General features: G+C 37.3%; 1 long non-coding RNA gene across 1 annotated transcript in view; it reads left to right on the top strand.

Annotated features, from left to right (window-relative positions):
• The window catches only part of LOC148216662 (uncharacterized), a 41906-nt gene extending 19753 nt beyond the window's left edge, over window positions 1-22153 (top strand). The window contains exons 2-4 of the long non-coding RNA XR_015795057.1: window positions 6526-6673; window positions 18245-18453; window positions 21067-22153. This is a non-coding gene — a long non-coding RNA (uncharacterized LOC148216662). The remainder of the gene's footprint in view (window positions 1-6525; window positions 6674-18244; window positions 18454-21066) is intronic.
• The last annotated feature ends 308 nt before the right edge of the window (window positions 22154-22461 follow it).

Below are 22461 nucleotides of genomic sequence, written 5' to 3' on the forward strand. Positions count from 1 at the left end.
CTGGCTTTGTAGCAGCTTCTACACTACAGTAATGGGGGGGGCGGGGGGAAACATGCAGGAGGCTGAATCTGCTGCTGGACAGACCAGGAACTGGAGGGAATTACATCAAGTACATATCTCCTTCTAATTTTTCTTTCCTTTTCTGGGCCTAAATTAGACAGGGATGAGAGGATTATTCCACTGAAATGTTGACATCGGTTCACCTATTTGTATGGTTTTATTGTACGCTGCCTAGAGTCACTTTGTGTGAGATGGGTGGCCATATAAATGTGATAGATAGATAGATAGATAGATAGATAGATAGATAGATAGATAGATAGATAGATAGATAAAATTTTTCATAGGAGAACTGGAATGCAAGTATGGCTTGAAAACTTCCGCTTTCAGACTTGTATGATTTGGCTTCCAATTTTTAAAAACATGGACAATATGTATATTATACAAAATGCACACAAAATGCCCATACTGGGATAAAATATGCATAAACATGCATTATATTTGGACAAGTGCTTACGAAAATATGTACACTAGGAAAAACGTACACAAAAATGTATATACCACCAGCACTGCTCATGGATATGTATTCATGTTTTATTTATTTATTTATCGTATTCATATAGCCGTCCATCTCACATAGAAGTGACTCTTATGCAAAAGCAACATTGAACAAAATGTCTGGTAAATAATCTGAGAAACCAAGTGAACACGAAACTGACAGTTTGACCCACCCCTAGTCACTATTTGACAGCGATGACTGGGCATAGCGAAGTTGCCATTACGTGGAACACAGTGAAGGAAAGGAGAGAATCCAGCACAATAAATATCTCCAAAGAGTGATGCCAGAAAGGCAGAAATGTCGGGGAAGCAAAAATTAGACAGGAGGAGAATGAGAGGATCTTGGTAATCTTAAAAATGAATGCCTGTCATTTTTGTTGTCACTTGGTTTCTCAGTTTATTTACAGGAGTTTTATTCCATGTTGCTTTTGCATTGGTTTACATATTCTTTAAAAAAGTCTGCATCAATCATGAATGCATTATTCAGGAGCACTTCCTTTTTGTATACATTTTTCCTAGTGTATGTACTTTTCGTAGACCTTTTTCCAAGTATAGCACATTGTGATATGTATGTTATCATGACATTTCTGAGGACCACACAAAGTATCAAACCGAACTTCCGACCCATTTGTCCTGGATCCCGAAAGGGATCGTATGTTTACAAAAGTAACTAACCTGTCAGAAGTATTAAAGTAAATTATATTTGGCTGCCACCTTCAGCTGCTCTGAACTGAATTGAAAGATATTTAGTAAAAGTGGTGATTATAGATGAAAGGTGAAAGGTGGCCTATTCTAAAGCATGACATTTACTGTACATGAAGATGCCTGCTATTATCCTTCAGATTCAGATCATGAGGCAGGAGGAATAAACTACAGAGTGGTCTCCCATACCATGCGGAGCAGATTTTTTTCTCTTTGCTGGTCAGTAAATCATGGCTTCATGTGAAGTCTGCACCACATTTATATATCTAAATTCTGGGTTCCATTGCTACCGGATTGCATGGTAACTGTACTACAATTACTGACAAAGTGCTCAGCAACCAAATGGGTATTCCTTTTGTTTTGTTTTGTTTTGTTTGTTTGTTTGTTTGTTTCTTTGGTGAAGATGATGGATATCTGGTCCTGAAACTACATTTTCTTTTCAAATCAACCCCAGCTACTGTTTACACAGAAAAGGAGGGGCATAGTAGCATCTATATGGCAGATTTCTGTGGGTGCATTTCAATCAAAAGAAGAGAAAGCCTTGGGAAATCCTCTAGTTGTGACTTTATTGTAACATAATGAAAAATATTAAACTAATAACCAATCAGGAGACATTACTGCAGAATATAACTCTGTTTATTTTTGTGTTTTAAAAGCATTCTGTCACTTTATGTAGCAGCCTGTCCTGTTAAGTGCACATTTGCCTGAAGCAGCCTTGAATCGATGGCTGTTTCAAAGGTATAACAGAAAGCATCAGCATGTTAAGACTACATGCCAAGTGGTTTTATCTGACAATACCTTGAAAGCATAACAACTGTGTTACCATCATTGTCTGCATGTCCAAGCAATGCTATTATTTTAAGATTTTTTTTTATTTTTTTTTTAAGAGAGAGAGAGACAGAGTTCAGGGAACGTTGGAGAGGGTGGTGGTTTCTAACTGGAAAACTTTCTAGCTTGGCATTATTCTTTCCTGGTATGAAATACCTGCCTTATCATTTGCATGTACACTTTGATCCTGGACAATGTCCTTATTATGCCAGATGACTCACACTTTGAACTGATAAGATTAGCTCAGCTCCCCAAAGAGAAAAATATATTTCCTGCGTGAACTGATGCAAGGAAGTTGACCCACTGTTTTTCTTCCAGGTGCCACTGAGACTTGCATAGGATGTATGTTTAGATTTTGTGAGGAGACGGGAGGGAAAAGTAAATGAATAAAAGGTGACTATCAGTTGATTTGGAGTAGTAAACTGAGGGAACACAGCTAGAGCACAAACGGGCATTGGAACCAGCAGGAACATTTCCTCCAGAACTTACTGCTGTGCCCAGGACCCTATTTTGAAAGGACACGACGTGCTCTGAGGGTTAGCCCACCCCAGCAGCAACCCATTCCTCCTATAATATTGTTTTTTTAAAAGTTTCCACTCTTGTCTGTTGAAAATTGTTGTGCTTTGTTAAAAAATAAAAACAGTTGCTATATTGGAACAATTTCAGGTGTCACACAGGAGATCATAAAGAGGGTTTGTATAGCACAGCCAGTTGTGTTATTTGTTGTTCTTATTTACCCAGAGACTCAGGATTAGGGTTACCAGATAACTGAACAGGCAAAGGAGGACATGGACAGTTGGCAAGGAGGACAAATGGGCGGACAAGGAGGATACACTAACCGTTTAACTTTCTTGGCATCTGTGACAAAAGTTACAGCAAAAAAAAAAAAAAAAGTACTTAGGCCTACATGTATAGGAAATTACTCTTCCTGGCATCAGAAAGACTGGCTTTTCAATCACAATATTTTTCTGACAAATCTTTATTTTCAAGAACATACGCTAGTAGTAATATAGAATCAATGACAATGCACTTTCCAAATTTCACCATAGAAACATATGATGAGTTATGTCATCGACAAACTACAGTGATCATAGATTTGAAAGGGCTGAATTGAAGCCAATTGCTGGAATCAGGAAATAGATTAAATAACATAAATCTAGACTGTTAAGTCTGTTGACGGAGGAGGGAAAGAAAGAAGCAGACAATTTACAAGGATAGAATACACAAAGGTTTGATTGACTGCTGTTGTGGAAACAGTCCAAAAAACCCACAAGACACTCAAAAATCTGGGTAGTATTTGATTTTAAGGTTATGCCTGCTGGATGGAAGACATGAGAGCACATCTTCCTTTTGCCAGATGTCTGGTAACCCTACTCAGGACACATAAAAACAAATGCATGTTTATAACCTGTATTGCTCACTTTTTGAAATGAAAGCTTCACACACCCACATATAGGCCTACTCAGTTCAAAGCAGGCCTGTCTAACTTTGAATTTCAGAAGACTCAAGAGGAAACATCTGCTGTGCAGGTACCTTGTTCTAGGCATACTGTAGTTCCCATTTTTATAACTTCGTATCATATTCAATGTTGTTTTTAACTTGCATGCTGTTGTTCCAAGTCATTAGGAGTTGAATGTGATTTATAAACTGAAACCAACCAACAGGGTTTGGCTAGTCCCAGGTACTTTTCTCACTGACTCCTGGCCTTCATCTCATCCAATTCACATAGGAACTATATTATGTTTTGAAAGCCAGTTTGGATTTTCAGATTTATCTTTTGTTGTGTCTTAGAAATCTTCATTCTGGTATTTTTCCACATACTGCATAAAGTGAAATATTCCAGAGCAAACCCTGCTACCTCAGTGGCCTAGTTTGAGTGGTCTTCACACACACACACACACACACACACACACACACACACACACATATATATATATATTTATATTTATATTTATATATATATATATATATTCCTGCGCTCAGTCGTTACCGACTCTGCAGTGACTGCTTTGGATGAGTCCTTTGCAGTTTTCAAGGCAAGGTGTTTTCAGAAGTGGTTTGCCAGTGCCTCCTTCCTAGAGCAGAGCCCAGCTGGCGAGTGCAGGAGGCGGGGTTTCCGTCGCTTCCCACCTTTTTTTGGGCGTGCGCGGGTTCTGCGCTACCGGCAACTGCTCCCGTCTCTTTTTGCAAGGCGCCACCAGCATTTTTCCTCCCACTGGAGTGAGAGTACCCATTTATCTGCTCAAGTGAGTTTTCGAACTGTTGGGTTAACAGGACCTGGGGAGGAAACAGGAGCTCACCCTGCTAACGTGAAGGCTGGGCTCGAACCGCTGAAGTATTGACCATTTCTGGCCGGCAACTTTCAGCGTCAGCCACCGCGTCCCCCAGTCTTCATATAGTCCATCTTTAATATGCTCCTGTGCTTCAAAGAGGGGACATTCTGCATATCAAGCGTTATAACACTATGCCACTTAGAAAGACCTATTACAGAAGTTGCAGCAAACCTTCTTGAGCAAAAGCTGGGGAAATCGGGAGGGGGGCTTCTTGCTTTGTGCAGTGCAAAGTGCAAGGGGTTTCCTAGAACAAAATAAAGTGCAGCAAACAAACCAGACAGCAAGCCAGAGAATGCTACTTCCAACTCAAAGCAGGAAAGCACAGGTGGAGTTGGCATTTATAGTGAGCTGGAGTTGAGTAAACGATGACAGTGTCCATGCCTGCACTCCAAAAACTATTGGTGCAGGAAAACCTGGCAGCATGGATATCATCTCTGTGTGGCCTCTTCAGCTTCATTTTCACAGCTGCCAAATTCCCCCTGTATTGTACCATCAATATTAAGCAGCAAAACAGTGGCTTTCAAATCTTATTGTTTGTTCTTCTGACAACAAATAACACATTTATATTGAGCTTTTAAAACACTCCAAAACTGATGACATCCTTCCTATTATCCTCTCTAGAAAATGCTGGGGGAGACTTCAGGTGAGTTTCATGACAAAAGAAAGACTTTGTGTCAAGGGAGAACAGGTGGGGCTTTCTGCAGCCAAAGAGGGAGGATGGAGCCACCTTAACCAGTCAGAACCTGTTCAGGTTCCAGAAGAGAATGCTGGAAAAAGTGTGTCCCACAGCAAGGCCATCTTTTTCTTTTAGAATTATTAGAACAAGCTGTTTTGCACCGTTGTTGCAATGTTCACTCTGCAGCTTGAAAAACCAGCAGCAGAGAATCTGGAAAGTTAATTTTCTCTTTATATCCCTCTATAGAAAATAGATAGATTTTCCAGTTAAGACAATCATGTAAGGTTGAAATATGGATGTTTGTCCAACATTGTTACAGAAGACCTGCAGCCCAGGCTATTACAGCTTGCATATGCTGGAGATCTAAAGATGAAAGAATCTCTGTTCTATTACATGGTTTTTGATGGACCTGCTGTACTTCAAAAGCAATGAAAACTCCCATGGGATGCAGTGGGCTTTTGCCTGATAACAGGGAAAAACAGGGTATCAGGAATGCTAAAGAGAAGACCAGTTTGTGGTAAATATATTCTGCTTATCTTTTATGTCGAGTAGGCCTATTAGAAATGGAAGTTGATGTGTTCAGGATTCAAGCAAGGTGAAGAAAATAGGTAATCAAAATCACAGAGTTGGAAATGGCTATTTAGGCCCTGCTCAGACCAAGAATTCAGATGGGGTTTTAGCCTTTGCTTGAACACATCCAATTAAGAGACACCCAATACCTTGCTGGGTGAAACATTCCATTGTCATGTTGTTCTTGCTGTTAGGAAGTTTTTCCAAATATTCATCTCTGTCGTTCCATACCTTAAGGCCATTTTCTGGGACAACTGGGGCCTACAGTTTATGGATTCAAGTTAGAGTCACAAGCGCCTATCACCAGTAGAGAAAAATAAAAGTCACAAATCTCTAGCTTCAAGTCTGCTAGGACCATAAAGTGTCAGAGTCAGAAATGTTGCATTGTTAATTAGTTTGTACAGATGAATATACAGAAGCTATAGATTAAATAGTAATGGAAATGGGCAAATTCAAGACCTTAGTTTTGCCTTCTGATGATTCTTAATCAAAAAGCTTATTAGGCTGGTCTCTGTTTCTTTGTGTGTGTGTGTGTGTGTGTGTGTGTGTGTGCAATTCTGCGTCTTTATTTTTCATATATATTTTCTCTGTTTTTCTGCAATATAGAAATGCTTCAACTCGTTACAGGAACCCTAACTATGGTTGTTTCTTGCTGCAGAGGCAGGAGTAAGAAAAACAGCATGATTGATCTAAGCTGTTCTGCAGATGTTTGCAACTCTCCCCAGCACACACAAGCCCAGGCAAAGGAGGAGAGCGAAACTGATAAGAGTTTTATCTGTTTATCCCTTCTTTTCTGCCAACTACCCAGCTAAAGAATGCCAGGGCACTGTTTTGTTTTGTTTTGTTTTGTTTTGTTTTCAGGGAGTGCACTGAAATGGAAGTTCCCTAGAGATATCTTCTGAACTGAAGCTGTATCTGGAGGAGAGAGTTACGATTGCCCTGAGTTCAGAGAAGCTAGAAAAAGGGCTGAAGCAAGCATTCCTGCCCATGGGAACACCAGATAACCCAGGTTTGCGTTTCAGAGCGTTGCAAAAGAAGATACTGACTTTACAAGCAATTGAAAAACACTAAGGCTGTGCCAAAAATAAATAGCTTCAGTTCCCATCCTAAATAGGTGATATTGCAGGATCGCAGACATCTGGAGTTGCTTTGGAACTGTGAAGGACCCCTAAGGTGCTAGTTCCTAGCTGCAAAGTTCTTACATTATCCATTGGCAGGGAAAGGTGAAGGGAAAGGTGAAGGAAGCCCCTTAAAACTTTTCCTTTTCTGAATAATGCATCATACATGAAACCAGTTTGGTTTGCCCTATGCCATAGTACGGTTCCTGGGAGGCAGAGGAGGTAGGCATCTAGAGTCCTTGCTCTCCTGGCCAAGGGTATCTTTTAGTTCTCCAGACCTGGGCAACCCCCATTTGGAGGCTACTTTCTATATTCTTCCCAAAATAATATGTTTGTTCATTACTGAGTGTACAAACAAATAGGTAGACCTTTGCATCTTTTCTGCTGATCAAAGACCCTACAGTGAGGAATAGATTATTCTGCTGCTTGCTTTCCTGAAACTTTTAGAATGGACTCTGCAAGAATTACAGCACATTCAGGCAGTCCAAGATAACTGAGGAACAATATTAGACTGTAGGCATGCTTGGGAGCAGATTGTTTTGAAAACTGGAAACTCTCCTGTGCTCCTTGTATCACCATTTAGTTCACTAACTGATTGTTAAATGTTTAAAAGCAATAACATTAATTACTCCTCTGGTTTATCAGGAGGCAGTAACTCAATTAGTATGTGGCTAAACTTGGAAACCAAGAGGAATTTGATTACTGCTGAGAGAGACAGAGCAGTAATTAATGCACTGCTATTATGAGATACCCATTTAATTAACATACACTGTGTTGTCTGTCTATCATCTATCTATCTATCTATCTATCTATCTATCTATCTATCTATCTATCTATCTATCTATCTAGGAAAAAAGGGAGCTGACTTCCTGGAGACCACAAAGAACCATTCATTTCAAGACAGTGAACAAGCTTTGTAGAAAGGGTTTACAATAAAACTAAGGGCGACAAATGATGAACTGTACATCATGGCATAAGCTTCAGTCCTTTGGTACTTGCATCATGACATCACACTCATGTACAAAAGAGGTGGAGCTTGGGTCATGGCTTTTCCAGCAGGCCCTGGATCAGTCTCTTGTTGATCCCACTTGTTGATCTGTTTTATGGTGTGTAACTAGTTTTGCTGTTTGCTTGATAGGATTCTTAGCCAACTTATGATTATTTGCTTGATTTTTCTTGCATTGCTGTTGTTTTAATCTTGACTATTTATGTGTTCTAAGAGGCTTAGAGTGGCTATTGTGATTGAGGCAGCCTATAAGTAGATTAAATAAATAAATGATGTCATAATACCTGTTTCATCATTTTGACAAAATCTCAACTTGCTGTGGACCTGCCTGTTTTAAGAAAAAAATCAAAACATATTTTTATTCATTAGTTTTACCCCCATAGCACTCCTGCCTATTTTGCTGCTGTTCTAATCTGCTGACACCATATATTTTTAATGTATTTTCTAAAAAAATTTTCAATTGCTTTTGTTCCATTCTTTTAACTGCTTTTGAATTTATTGTAATGGTGTTACTCCATAATGTTTTGTCATGAATTTAGGCTATTTTATGAAGGTTGAATATACTGGGGGTCAACAGCAAGAGGAAAACTTAAAGAGGCTGTGGGCTCCCTCCTCACTCCAAATGGAGAAATATTAATAGATGACCAGAAAGCAGAGAAACTCAACTCCTGTTTTGCCTCTACCTTTATATCCAAAAGAAATAGACATTTGAATAGCACAGTATGTGAATGAACACATAAGGGGAAGGTGGAGGTCAGTAAGGTTGTGATAAAGGATCTTCTAGCTAATGCAAATGGGGCTAGTCCTGTAATTGTCCCACATTAAAATTAACACCAGGAAAAGAAGTTGCTTAGAGAAGCTAGCTCTTCCTATTTGGTTTCCAAAGTGGTGTGCCACGTGCTTGCCAAGTGCAAGTTGTAAACTAAGAAGCTCCCCACTCTGACCTTAATAAGTTCATTGCGAACCGCCTTCACCTCCAGCACAGCTCATGCCTCACCGCTACAGGCTTAACATGGCAAACAGGATGTGCTACTGTGTAACTTTTTTTGTGGATTCTCCATTGTCTGTCTGGCTGGGGAATTATGGGAGTCCACACATCTGAAAGCTGCCAAGGCTGAGAAACACGTCTACTTGTTCTTTTCCTATTCTTTGCTTATAGAATCTCACCAAATAAACTTTTGGTTAATCTTCTCTGGACTGGGGTGAGGATTCCAAGGAGTGGGGGAAGGAGTCAGAAGCTATAAGATTTTCCCCTTAAAAGTAACCCCTTTTATGAGTGGATGCAATGGCATCCCTTCCTTGTCACTACTTGTGCTCACTGCGGCTGATTAGGGAGAATGTCTCTGATGCAGTAAGTATCTGCACTTAATTAATAAATCTTTATTGATCTGAATATTCCTGGCATCTTCTGCTCTGTATTCCTTTTTGGGTATCTGGCCCACAAACACTAAAGCCAGCAATATGGGCCCTGATGAAATACATCCTAGGAGTACTGAAGAAACTGGCTGAAGAGCTGTCAGAACCTCTATCAATAATTACTTTGATAGAGTAATTATTGACTAGTGAGCCTAAGACTGATATCTGGAAAGGGAGATCATTTTGTAAGCATCTTGAAGACAATGCTGCTATTGCTAAGAATTACCATGGCTTTGTCAGAAATAGGTTGTGTGAGACAAAACTCTTCTCTTTCTTTGATCAGGTAACTACTTTAATGGACAAAGGGAATGTTGTGCTTATTTATTTATTTATGTATTTATTTATTTCATTCAACTTGGATACTGTTCAATTCCCAGTTGAACATTTTCTGGGCAGTTCATCAGAAAATATGAGACTATAAAACAATAAAAACAATACAGCAAGAAAAGAAGAAGCAAAGATGGCAAAACGGAGCATCAACAAACATGCACACACACTCCCCAGAAGGGACTACACCCATCCTAGCGAAAAGCCTGTGTGAAGAGCCAGGTCTTCAGGGCCCTGTAAAATGCAGTAAGGTAGGAGCCATCTGAATCACAAGAACCTACGTTAATTTCAGGAGGCTTTGGAGAAGGTTCAGGATGATATTCCTTTTGAAGAGCTATTAAAGTATGACAGCTGCATTAAGATGGATTACTGGAGTAATGTGTGTGATTCTGAGCACCACATTTCCAGAAGGATATTGACAAGTTACAGCAGGTTCAGAGGAAAGTAACAAGATGATACAGGGTCTTGAGGACATGCCTGACGGTCTAAAGCAGTGTTTCTCAACCTTGGCAGCTTGAAGGGACTTCAGCTTCTAGAATTCTGGGAGCTGAAGTCCACGCATCTTCAAGTTGCCAAGGTTGAAAAACACTGATCTAAAGGAACTGGGGATGCTTAATCTGGAGAAAAGATGACTGTGGGGAGATACAGTATCAGTGTTTAGGTATGTAAAAGAGTGCCATATGGAATATGGTCATTGCCACAGAAACAGAAAAGGTTGGACAGCCATCTGGAAGATGGTTTAATTGCTTTTCCTGCACATTGCAGAGGATTATGCTAGATGATTTGGCCCCTTCCAATTCCACACTTCTATGACTATATGATTTCTCTTTTTGGCTCTGGTTGTATTTGTTAACCACCTCCATCCAGCCTATTATTAGGAGAACAGTGTATCTAAATGAACAAAGTATACCCAATCACCAAGTAAATTTCTTGCCACAGCTTCTTTTGGAACGGTGAGAAAGTGAAGGAAATAAACTGGACTTTCCTACTGAAACAAGATCAAAAGCCCTGCCAGTCTACACAGCTGGCAGATTCACAACACCCCACTAGAAAATCTCTTTTGCTTTATTTACTCATTTCAAGCATTCCTCTTTATCCACAAAGGATTCCTGATCAGTTTACAGATGGCAGGAGAAGGCAATCCCTGCCGTTGTCCTCAGCTTGTTTGTGGAAGGTACCTACTGTGTTGTCTTTTTGGTGCCAGGCAATGCTCATTTTCGTTTTTCTTTTCCCAGGATATTTTAATCCTGTTATTCTTATCAGTGCTACTTTAAACCATTTTATTTCTAGCTCCTTGGTTTTTTTTAATATCATTTTCTGTTATAAATGAAGTATAAATACTGCAAATAAATAAAGTGCTTCAATAAGTGCCAGGGATGTACAAAGGGAAGTCCTTTGCTAATTTGTATACAATTCTGCAAAATGCATAGCTATTTTCTTTTATTAGAAGAAGGAAAAGGCTTGGGTGAATTCAGCAAATCTACTTCTATAGGCCAAGGAATAAACAGAGTCAGGCTAATACAGAAAAAGTATGTGATTTTGTATTCCTCTTCCAACTAGGATAAGGCATGTTTAATTAAGCAATACTTGGGAATGAAACTCATATTGATTGCAGAAATGGTTGGGAGGGATTTCCCAAACCCAACTATCATCCTATCCAAAGTTTGGCATTTCCCCAGAATGGGAAATAGAGAGTTGTCATTCTTCCTCCTCACCTGTTGAACTCAACAGGAATTAACTCTGCTCACTGCTGGTCTGCTGGTAGTTTCTGGGTTTTGTTGGGTATTAAGATCTACTGCCTTCATTATGTGTTCGTGTCAGTCCATCCAACTATTTTCACAATATTCTTTTACTCCTTGGCTCTTTTTGTTCCCTAAATGTAAAAAAAAAAATAGTCTTCCTCTTCCAGTCACATTAAAAATGAGAATTTAGTAATAATTTTAGCAGGTCTAAGAGGATCTTGTTCAAGACTTTAAGGGGATATATACAGATCCAGGCATCAGGTTATCTCTTTCTGTTGTAGAAAATGAAGGGACCTAAGGGAGAGAATATGCAAAATGTACCAAAATTCAGCCCCACTGGCCAATGACAATAGGTTTTATGATTTTTTTTTTCAGAGAAAAAGTTACTGTATTTAGGAATGTTCAAAGATCATATGTCAAATGAGTAAGGAAGTGTTTAGAAGATAATGGCAACCAATTCAAACATTTAATGTAGTTTATATAATAAATTGTTTATGGATCCTGACTGGAAAAATTATATTCCAGAACAATCAATGAATGAATATGATTCACAGTTAAGGAGTAAACTTGAAAAATAACTCAAATGCTGCATAAATATGCTTCCAAGGACATCTTGGAAGAACAATATGTGCAAAACATTTGGATTTGAATCATTTTGAGTGCAAAAAGTTGGAAAGTTTACAAAACATCCTGTTTTGAGTGCAAAGCTGCTAATTGGAATGGAAAATGAGCTATCATAAGCACTTTGAAAACAGTTATTCTGTGATAAAAACACTTCGAAAATGTTTGAAATGGGAATTTTTGTGAAGTTTTGCATTTGAAATTACTTGAATCAAATCCTCTGAACAGAAGTATTTATCTTTATTGTCCTTCTACTTCCTAGATTGTTATTTTTTTTAAAAAAATGATTTCACTTGTGTATTATAGGCCACTTTTTTATAAACTCATTATTTTATTGGCAGAATAATTGTGGAGGGATCATGTCAGAATGCTTTTTAGTTTAGTACAGCTTCCAGCAGTCCTTTTTTCATAGTTGCTTGCTGCCAGAGTACTTTTCCTCTTTCATCATAAATAATGGTTTGGTCTCAGACACTTTCCTGCTTGAGGTAGAACATGTCTCTCAGCCAAGCTATCTTGATGGAGGCATAGACAACTTCCCTTTGTTCCTGGCTGTAAAAACAATAACAAAAAAAAATCAGCATTGAATGAAGTGATATGGTTTCATTGCATTCATAGTAGAACAACTGAACATGCAGGATAAAAAGCTGAAAGTTTCAAACCTCCTCTCCCAGAAGCCCCCTGGTCTTCACACCCTGGTCCATTTCCTGTCTTAAGATAGTGACTTGGCAGCTTTCAGGAGGACATCCACCCTCTAACCCTAGTATATGTGAGAAATAGGCTCTCAAAAGCTTTGCTGCCTTTATAGTACTCAAAAGTAAAAATGCAGGGAGAAAATGAAGTTATTGCTATAGTGCAGGGGTCCTCAAACTTTTTAAACGGGACCAGTTCACGGTCCCTCAGAATGTTGGGGGACCAGACTATAGTTTGAAAAAAACATGAGGAGGGGAGGAAAGCCGCCGGACCCGGCATACCTGTCATGTAGAATAGTCCGGCTCTGCGATCTCCCTCCTCGTGCATCACCTGCAGTTCCCGACACAGCCCCGACACTCCCGCTTCTGACAGACAGCAGCGGTGGCCAATCAGGCAGGTGGGCCAGATAAATGACCCTGGCGGGCCATATCCGGCCCATGGGCCGTACTTTGAGAACCCCTGCTACAGTATATGTAACCTCCTAACCATGTAGCTTAGAGGCTGTGACTAGAGGTTTTAGTCCTTCCTTGGGAGATAAGCCGGACAAGAGAAAAGAAAATCAAACCTTATTCTAAAACTTATTTAGAAAGGTAAAATACATGAAACCTGTTTGATTTCCTTTTTTTAATATAATTTTATTGGACAAGAGTAAAAATTAATACAAACTAAAATAAAGAAGAAAGGAAAAAAGAAAAAATAGAGAAAGCTAAAGTGCAAAAAGAAAAAAGGTAGAAGAAAAATTAAAAAAAAGAAAAAGAAAAAAGATATGAAGAAGTGGCTTCCAATCTTCTTTATAGCAGTTATAAGTACAATTATAGATTTACCTCTTTCTCTAAAGTTGCATCATGACTCTTTTCTTTCCATAATCTATCCTATCTAATCATCAATACCATAGATCATAATTCATTTTTTTCTGTTTTATGCAAAAAGTCCATAAGGGGTTTCCAGTCAGCAATAAATGCAGATAATTGGTCAACTTGGCCATCTCAGCAAGTTCTGTCATCTTCACCAACCATTCCTCCATGGTAGGTATTGCCACAATGCCAAACCTTTCTATCTTTGTGCATACAATAATCTCACTGCAGTTATCATGTACAGAAACAAAGTTCCATGACTTTTTCCAACTGTTTGTCCATCAATCCCAAAAGAAAAACCTCTGGTCTCAATTGTATATTAATGTTTAAAATCGTTTGCATCAATGTATGTATTTGAATCCAGAATTTTCTAGCTTTTTTACATGTCCAACAGACATGATAAAATGTTCCTTCTTGTTGTTCACATTTCCAACATAAATTTGAAGCGCCTTTAAAGATTCTAGACAATTTCTCTGGTGACATATATCAACGGTACATCATTTTATAATTGTTCCCATTGTTCCATCTGTATTATAACCAAAAATTTTAGCCCACTTTATCATACATTCTTTCACTTCTTCCTCTGTTTCAAATTTCAATAAAAAATTATACATTTTAGCAATCACATGTTCATCATTTGTACACAACTCCATTTGAAAGTCAGTCTTAGAATATTCGACATCATCAATTCTTTTGTCTGCCTTGAACCTTTCTGATAACTGTAAATAGGAAAACCATTGACATCTATGTCCCTCTGTCATCAGTTCTGTTAATTTTATTTTGTATTCCCCTTGACCGAATTCTAGTATCTCACGGTATGTTAACCATTTCTATTTGGCTATCATTTATAAATCGTTTATAAGATGTTTCTTGTGCTGAAAGCCACAAAGCTGTTTTTGGGCACAACCTGGATTTGTATCTATTCCATATTCTCAATATGGAACGTCTAACATAGTGTTTTTTAAAATCTACATTAACTTTAACTTTATCGTACCACAAATATCCATGCCACTCAAATCTCAGGTCATGTTCTTCTAACTCTAAAAGACTTCTATTTCTCAGCAACACCCACTCTTTCATCCAAACCAAATAGCAAGCTGAAAAATACAATTTCAAATCAGGTAGATCCAATTCTTTTTCCTTTGCATCTTGTAACACCCTATAATTAACTTGTTTTTTCCCTTATCATACACACTTAGATATATCCTTTTGCACTGTTTAAATGGTGCATCAGTTGTCAAAACAGGTATTGTCTGAAACAAAACATCATTCTAAGCAAAACATTCATTTTTATCACGGAAATTCTCCCCAACAATGACAATTGTAATTTCTCTCATCTTAACATATCTTTCTTAACTTCATTCCATGTCTTAACCTAATTATTTTGAAATAACATACAATTCATATTTGCCATGGTGATACCCAGATATTTTACTTTTTTCTCAATCTTAAAACCTTCTTCATCAGTTCTGTTTGATCCTCTATTTCAATATTTTTTGTTAACTTCTTCATCTTGATTATTAATCTTAAAACCTGCTAACGTAGTGAATTCTTTTAATTTTCTCACTTATGTCTCTATTTCCTTTAGAAGATCCACTAGAATCAACACCAAGTCATCAGCAAATGCCCTTAACTTATAAGTTTCTTTTTTAAACTTTACTCTCCCAGTCCTCCCATGTTGTCTTATATCTCTATTCAGTATTTCAAGAACCAAAATTAACAAGAGAGAAGAAAGTGGGCATCCCTGTCTTGTTCCTTTTTGTATCTCCCAGGGTTTTATTAGATCTCCATTGACAATTATTTGTGCTTTCTGTGAAGTGTAAATCCATTTTATAAAGTTCTGTCCAAAATTCATATCTTCCAAAACTTTGAACAGGCCTTCTCTGCATCTAAGAAAATCAACGCAGCTTGTTTTTCATTATTTTGCTCCAAGTATTCCAAAATGTCCAACACATTTCTTACATTGTCCCTTAACTGTCTTTTAGGTAAAATCCCACATTTATCATCATGAATAAATTCTTGCAAAATTATTTTCAACCTCTCAGCCAAAATAATTGTAAGCAACTTACAGTATAGGCATCAGTCAATAATGATATCATCCAATAGTTTCTTGTTAAAGTCAGATCTTGTCCCTCCTTAGATATTAATGCTGTATTAGCTTCTTTCCAGCTTTCTGGCATCTTTCTCATTTCTAAAATAAAATTCATCATATTTTGTAAAGATTGTAAAAGTTCATCCTCAAAGCATTTATAGTAAGAAGCTGGTAACCCATCTGGTTCAGGCACCTTTCCTATTTTAGCCTTTTTTATAGCCTTGCAAGCTTCCCTTATTGTTATGGGTCCATTCATAAGCTGTTTCTGTTTCTCTGTAATCTTCAGTAAATTTTATTTCTTTAAATATTTATCTATTTTCTCCAGGGAAATTCTTATCCTTTATATACAGTAAATTAGAATAATATTGATGAAATACTTTTTGCATAATCACATTATCTGTTATGACAATATCTCCCTCTTGTAATTTCAATATCATTTTCTTTTTCTATGACAACTACTTCCCTAGTTTATTTGCAAATTCAATTTTTTTTTGTTTCACATAATTCATTTTTATTTCCATTTCTCTTAGTGTTAACATAGATAATTGTTACTGCAGAAGCTTAATTTGTTGAGAAATATTAATCTTTTCTGGAAACTTCTTTAATTCCTCTTCTTTTCTTTTTACCTCATCCAAAATAGCTTGTGTTTTCTCTTGCCTCTTCTTTCTGAGTTCACTATTATGTTGTATAAAGTAACCTCTCATGAAAGCTTTGTTTGCATTCCAAACCATTCTTACATCTGTGCCTTTGTTAAGATTATTTTCAAAAAAACCCTCTTTTAATTTCTTTTTACATTCCTTCACTATTACTTCTTTCTGTAACAGCATTTCATTTAACCTCCATCTGAAAGAGCTGGGTTTCCATCTAAAAACCAAACTCACTGGATTCTGATCAGAAAAGGTCCTTGGTAATATCTCTATGAAACCTTTTTGATTTTCAAAGAAATTTACAAAAGTACGGGAATGTTCCAGGCTGACCATAAAGTACAAATCATATGACTGCTTCCAAATTATATTTCAGCTCACAAGAAGTTAATAAAGTGAAAAATCTTTTTGGTTACAGCCTGAGGTAAGAACTAAAGAAGTGAGATTACCCAGAATTCCATACAGAGAAAGAAGAACAAGAGACAATAAAGCTGAATTAGCACCACAAATAAAAATAAATTAAAAATCTCATACAAGTTTTTAGTTAGACTTTTATGTACCTGTACTGAAATAATGATTTTCAGAAGCAAAAATTCCTGTGCTTATTTACCTAGTCCTTCCCCAAGGCTGTGTGGAGAGATTGTAAACGTTTCTTGTCCCAGCCTTGATCCAGAATTTCTTTCTCAGTTTCTTCCTCAAGTTCTACTCAGCTTTTAAAAGAATTCAGATCTTCTATCTCCAAGAAGGAGGAACTGGAAAAACCTGTCTTTTCTCTCCATGAAAGAGATCCTAGCTTGCACAGAATAGTATGAAAATATTGACATAAAACCGGGCTTTTTATTGGTTGCATCAAATTGGCCCAAATGTGCCAAAACTGATTGGTACTGTCATTACCATGAGCAGGGAATTCTGTAGTCAACTAAGGCTAATACTCTAGTCTACACCTACTCCTTTTGTTAAGGTGCAGGTGTATTTATGAATTAAAGGATTAAATATATATTCAGAAAACATGAACTAGTGTCATGTAGTTTTGTGAGTGCATATGAAAGTAGGAAGTAATACATTGGTGATAGTTTCATGTCACACTCTAGTAAATGTGATAATGGAAGAACTAAAGATGAGAAAAATCTAGCATTCCGTGCAACTTTCTGAATTAATGCAATTCAGGGGAAAACATTATTCTATTTGGTCACATAAATGGATGAGTGGAAACAAGTTGACAGGTACATAAAATGTGACTGAGCCATTTCAGGGACTCGAAAAATAAATGAAATTGGTGACTAATTGATAAGTATTTGCTTAGAAAAAGGTATGTTTATTTTGCATATATGGTTTAAATATAGGTTTATTCATACATACAGAGATAAAGGATAAATATAGATATAAAAGCACAAACTATTTGATTGAGAGAATAGGTAGTCCTTGTTTAGCGACTGCCTTATACAATGATCATTTGCAGTTACAACAGTGATGAAAAAGTAACTTTGCAACCAATCCTCGCATTTATGACCTTCATATGTCTGTAAAGCAAAGGAAAGCAGAAGTAAGATCATACTCACAATCATGGTTTTACTTAGTGACTACTTTGCTTAATGACCAAGTTGCTGGTCCCAATTGTGGTCACTAAACAAAGACTACCTGTATATAGTGATGGTGAGAGGTTCAGAATGCGACACATGCCATTTTTAAAAAGCAGTATCAAGAATAGTTCTTGGGAGAAATGGACATGGAAGAAAAGAAAAGAAATCAGTCAAAATAGACAGACTGCAGGAAGAGAAAGCACAAGTTCTGTATGGACATTGTGGAATCACGAACATTTTGCAAGGATAGAAAGGTATGGAGATGTACTGAGAATGGTGTTCATAAAACTAGATTTAGCTTTTATTTTTTCTTATATCATGACTTCAATTTCCTTTATTTACTAATTGTTGCTCCTTCTCTGTGCTTTGCATAACAATGTTTGTCCGCCCAAAGAATAGTAGGTGGATATCTATGTATGTAAAATGTGAATAATGAACAGTTATTCTATTCTTGTTCAATAAATAATATTCTAGGTCACATATTTTTCAGCTGGGGAATGACAGAATGGATTTAAAACAACCAAGTTGGTACAAATTCTGGAAGTCATATCTGAAAGACCACTGGCTGGGGAAAGCTGTTCATGTCAAAAATTGGAATGATTAAGATTATGAACACAACGGTCTTTTTCAATGTCACTATTTTTTCTCCATCCTCTTCTACTGCGATGTGGCCTTGGCTTCTTCCATCTTCTTTTAGAGGTAAGCTTATCAAATCCATCAGCTTATCCATATCAACTCCCACTCTGAGGGCCACAGAGATTCTAGTTATTTAACTGGATGGCAGTAAGATGGCAGAATTTGAAATAAGTAAATAAAATTATACCCAATAACAAAAATGTTGAAGATGGGCCTCTTTAAAAGACTGAGAAGTTGATCCTTCTGTGTATACTTGGCTTTATTTGTGACTGTTTTGAAAAAAAAATCCCATCAAGTTCAATGGGACTTACTTCCAAGTCAGTGGGTATCAGGTGATAGTTTAAAGTTACTTTTTCCATGTCAGATTATTTATGGGGTACTATACCTGGGATGTAAAAATCTGGATGACCACAAGATTTGTTTTTTGTATTTCCGATGTTGCCATCTTCTGGTCATTTGGATTTCTGCAGCTGAGATGTCTACCCCTAAATTATATGAAACACAGTTCTTTCTCAATATGAGACATAGAGTTTTCTCTAAGCAGAGCAATGTGGACTGGAGGCAGATTATTTAACCTGTCCCTTTTTTTTAGCTCATAGTCAATATCCATCCAGGGTGGTTTATCACTTCCAGGAAAAAAGATATTCAACACTCCCCTGTCCCCAATATCTTTCCTTCTGCAGCTTAAGAATTGCTTCAGGAGAACTATTTTTTAGCTGAAAAGTGACAGGAGTGGAAATAATTTAAAAACCTTCTTCCTGTCTATCTTTCTTCTGTTCAGGTACAGCCCACCTCAGGCCATTTGGGGTCAATAAAAACTAAGAGGAAAGAACTCCTCTTAAAGTGTGGTGTGGACCAAAAGGCTATATTCAGTAGAGTTTCTGTGTGACCAGGAAATACTCCTGCTTGCAGATGGAAATTTTTCAGGTTTTGTTACTCCTACTCTCTGGGAGACTTACAATAAATAATCAAAATCCTACAGGGGAATATCTCTGTAAGGGCATCCAAAATTATATGATTCTATGGGAGTGGGCGGCTATAATAAATTTAAATACTTTTTAAAAAAAAAAAAATAGTAAGTTTACTTACTAATAATAATTGCAAGGATTCAAGTTTTTTTTTAAAAACACTTCATCAGGAAGAATGTTTCTAAGTGAGCACTGGGGACATGATCCTTCCCACCATGTCTCCTTTCATGTATGAAGAGCCTCTAGTCACGCATGTTAGGTGTTATCTGGACCAGAGCAGTACAGAGTGATGTTACATTGCAAACAGTGCATGTGGGGTTGTGAATCTTCTTCCCAAAATGGAATGATACAGATATGACATAAACTTAGAGTCATATATAATTTCAGAAATATTACTCCTAGGGATTTTGGATTACAATATTTTCTTATGGCCAACCCAGCTACGTTTTACAATAAATACTGCTTTTTATAATAAATCAGAAGGAATAAATACATGTTGCTTTGAACCTTTTTTATTCCTCTGTTAGACATTTGTATTGAACAATTTATGGCTGTTCTTGGAAACTTCACACACTTTAATATTCTCTTTAATTGTTATGGATATAGCTTAAGTTTCATCACCAGAAGGGAAAACTGAAATAATCAATTTTATCTTGGTTTCAGGTGAGATGTTCTTATCTCATATTTCCACAGCCTGTCAAGATTAGCAAGTGTTGTTACCATACAGGCAAATCTACTGTAAAAGTCCAATAGAAGTATGAATGACTAGACTTGCCCCAGATCCACTTTTTGACTCACATGTGTTTGTGAACACAATCTTCCCATATGTGTTTGTCAATGGATTCCTATTCTACATGCACTGCAGTTGTATGTAAACAACGATAAATAGAAAGGGGCAACAGATAGTTCTGTTTATCCATTCTTCATTGTGATGCTTTGACTTGTAAAAGCCCTGAAGGTTTTGAACTAGTTTTATAATGCATATTTGCTATTAGTTTCATCTAGCTATTATCAAATTTTTAAAATGTTTTACATTTAGCAGGTAAGAGTTATTGTGCTCATGGTAAGACCTGGGATGACCACTGAGAGTGCTATGGAGAAGGTGCAACAATATTGCAAGACACCAAATTTAGCAAGGATTTATTATTCTATTAACATAGAAGAGGGGAACCAGTGTGGTTCTAGATGATGCTGAGCTATCCCATGTTTTTCCCAAGAGCGCAAGTTGATTCACATAGCACTTATCCAGTTTTCCCTCTGTGGGTCAGCTGGTTGACAAAAAATGACTAAATCAAAGTCACCCAATAAGCTTCCATGTCTGAAGGTGGACTAATCCAGATTCTAGTCCAACACCTTAACCAGATACTTAAAATGGTAGTTTAGTGGAGGGCCATAGGTTCCGAATCCAATAGCCAACTACTATTCATTGCAAACTTACAAATGGCCCCACCCAAGTGAATCCAAGTGTGGTGAGTCAGGCAGAAAAGCAGTAGCAGAAGAGAACTCTGGATAAAACTTCTTGGAGGGTCACAGTTACAACAGAGCAGGGAAGGTTCCATTCAGATATATTCCTGCTATGTTTAAAGTTGACAAGGCTGTGCTAAAAGATCTTATTCATAAAGGCAAAATAGGTTTTTCAGTCCCTTCCTATTTGATGGTAGCTGTTTTCTCCTGAATTGATTCTTGATTCTCTTCCTTTCCCAAACAGCTTGAAAAATCTTATTGTTCACTCAGGGAGAAGCGTCTGTGACTAAAGTGAACTAGAAGCAAATGGAGCTGTTGAAGGATGAGGGTGAATTCACTCAGACATTATCTTGTCTGCTCTCTTCCACATTTGTTGTAAGAGAGTCTGCTTTCTTCCCCTGGAGGATCCTACAAGCAGAGGATTTAGCTGCATGAGAAATGCTCAGAACTGCTACAGCTGCAGAAGAGGCATTAATTCAGTCTTTTAGATTTTTAGCCATTATATTTAATGATTTTAATTATATTGTTTTTAATTTTGTTTCGATTTTAATTGTATTGATTTTATAGTTACATTTTATTTTTAATTATTGTCTATTTCTTTGAGTGTTTAAATGAAGAGGTGTGTTGAGTATAAAGTCAGTAAATTCAATTATTGAATTAAAAATTCAATAATAAGTCAAAATCATGTTATGTGTTTCTATTGCTGGAGGTCCAAATCCAATGGCACTGACCATTCAGTACTTCATGACCTAATGACCATAAGGTTAGTAGGGTGTAGACAGAAAGTTAAGGATTTACTCTTTGACTATCATTGTGATGGCTCTTTGGCTAAGAGATTGCTAATCAAGACCACTTCCTTCTGCCTTTCTTTCTAGGTACACGTACACAGAGCACATATTTTTGGAGTTTCCTCTTGGTAGGATATAGTTAGCTAGTGCTAGGCTTTGCCTGTCCTTATAATGTATTTCCTGTAAATAAATCTCCTTTATGGTATAGCTCTAAACATGCTTCACTGATCCTTGCTGAGTTTAGATTCCTGCTCTCTGGAATGCTCACATGTGCACATAGAACACTTCAGCCTCCAAGCTTTGCAATCTGAGTAGGCATCGTTGAGGCTAAGGATGAAATGGTTAATTGCAGGATGCTTCTTCTCAGCTGAACCCCTCTGCAGAAACCATAATGAACATTTGGGTTTGATATATATAACCACACACAGAGATGTTGTAAAATGTTAGTTAGTTTGCTTGGTGTATATGCCCAGCCACAAGACATGGAAAACAGAGTATGTCAAACTTTGGTTCACTCATATGTAAATATAATAAAATAAATAAAATGCCTGACATTCCCTTCATTTATTTATATGATAAATGATTGCATTATAACCAGAGTTCTCTGAGCAATTTAGAGAGATTAAAATGAGCAAATTTACACTAAACATCTATGATTTGCTTGCACTCCCATACGTTATTCAACTATGCAAAACCGATCAGGGTAGCTGAGAAAACTACAAGACAGAGTCACACTTGGCTTGCAGGTTGAGGTTTCTATAAGAAAATCAGCCACTGTACAGAGCAAAGACAGGGAAAACAGAGCATTTCTTCTCTGTTCTACTCGACATCCTATACAGTTCCTCTTTGAG

Source organism: Python bivittatus, unplaced genomic scaffold (assembly GCF_059951505.1).
Source record: "Python bivittatus isolate LINGU-HERP-01145 unplaced genomic scaffold, Pbiv_v1 ctg000080_np1212, whole genome shotgun sequence".
Classification (NCBI taxonomy): domain Eukaryota; kingdom Metazoa; phylum Chordata; class Lepidosauria; order Squamata; family Pythonidae; genus Python; species Python bivittatus.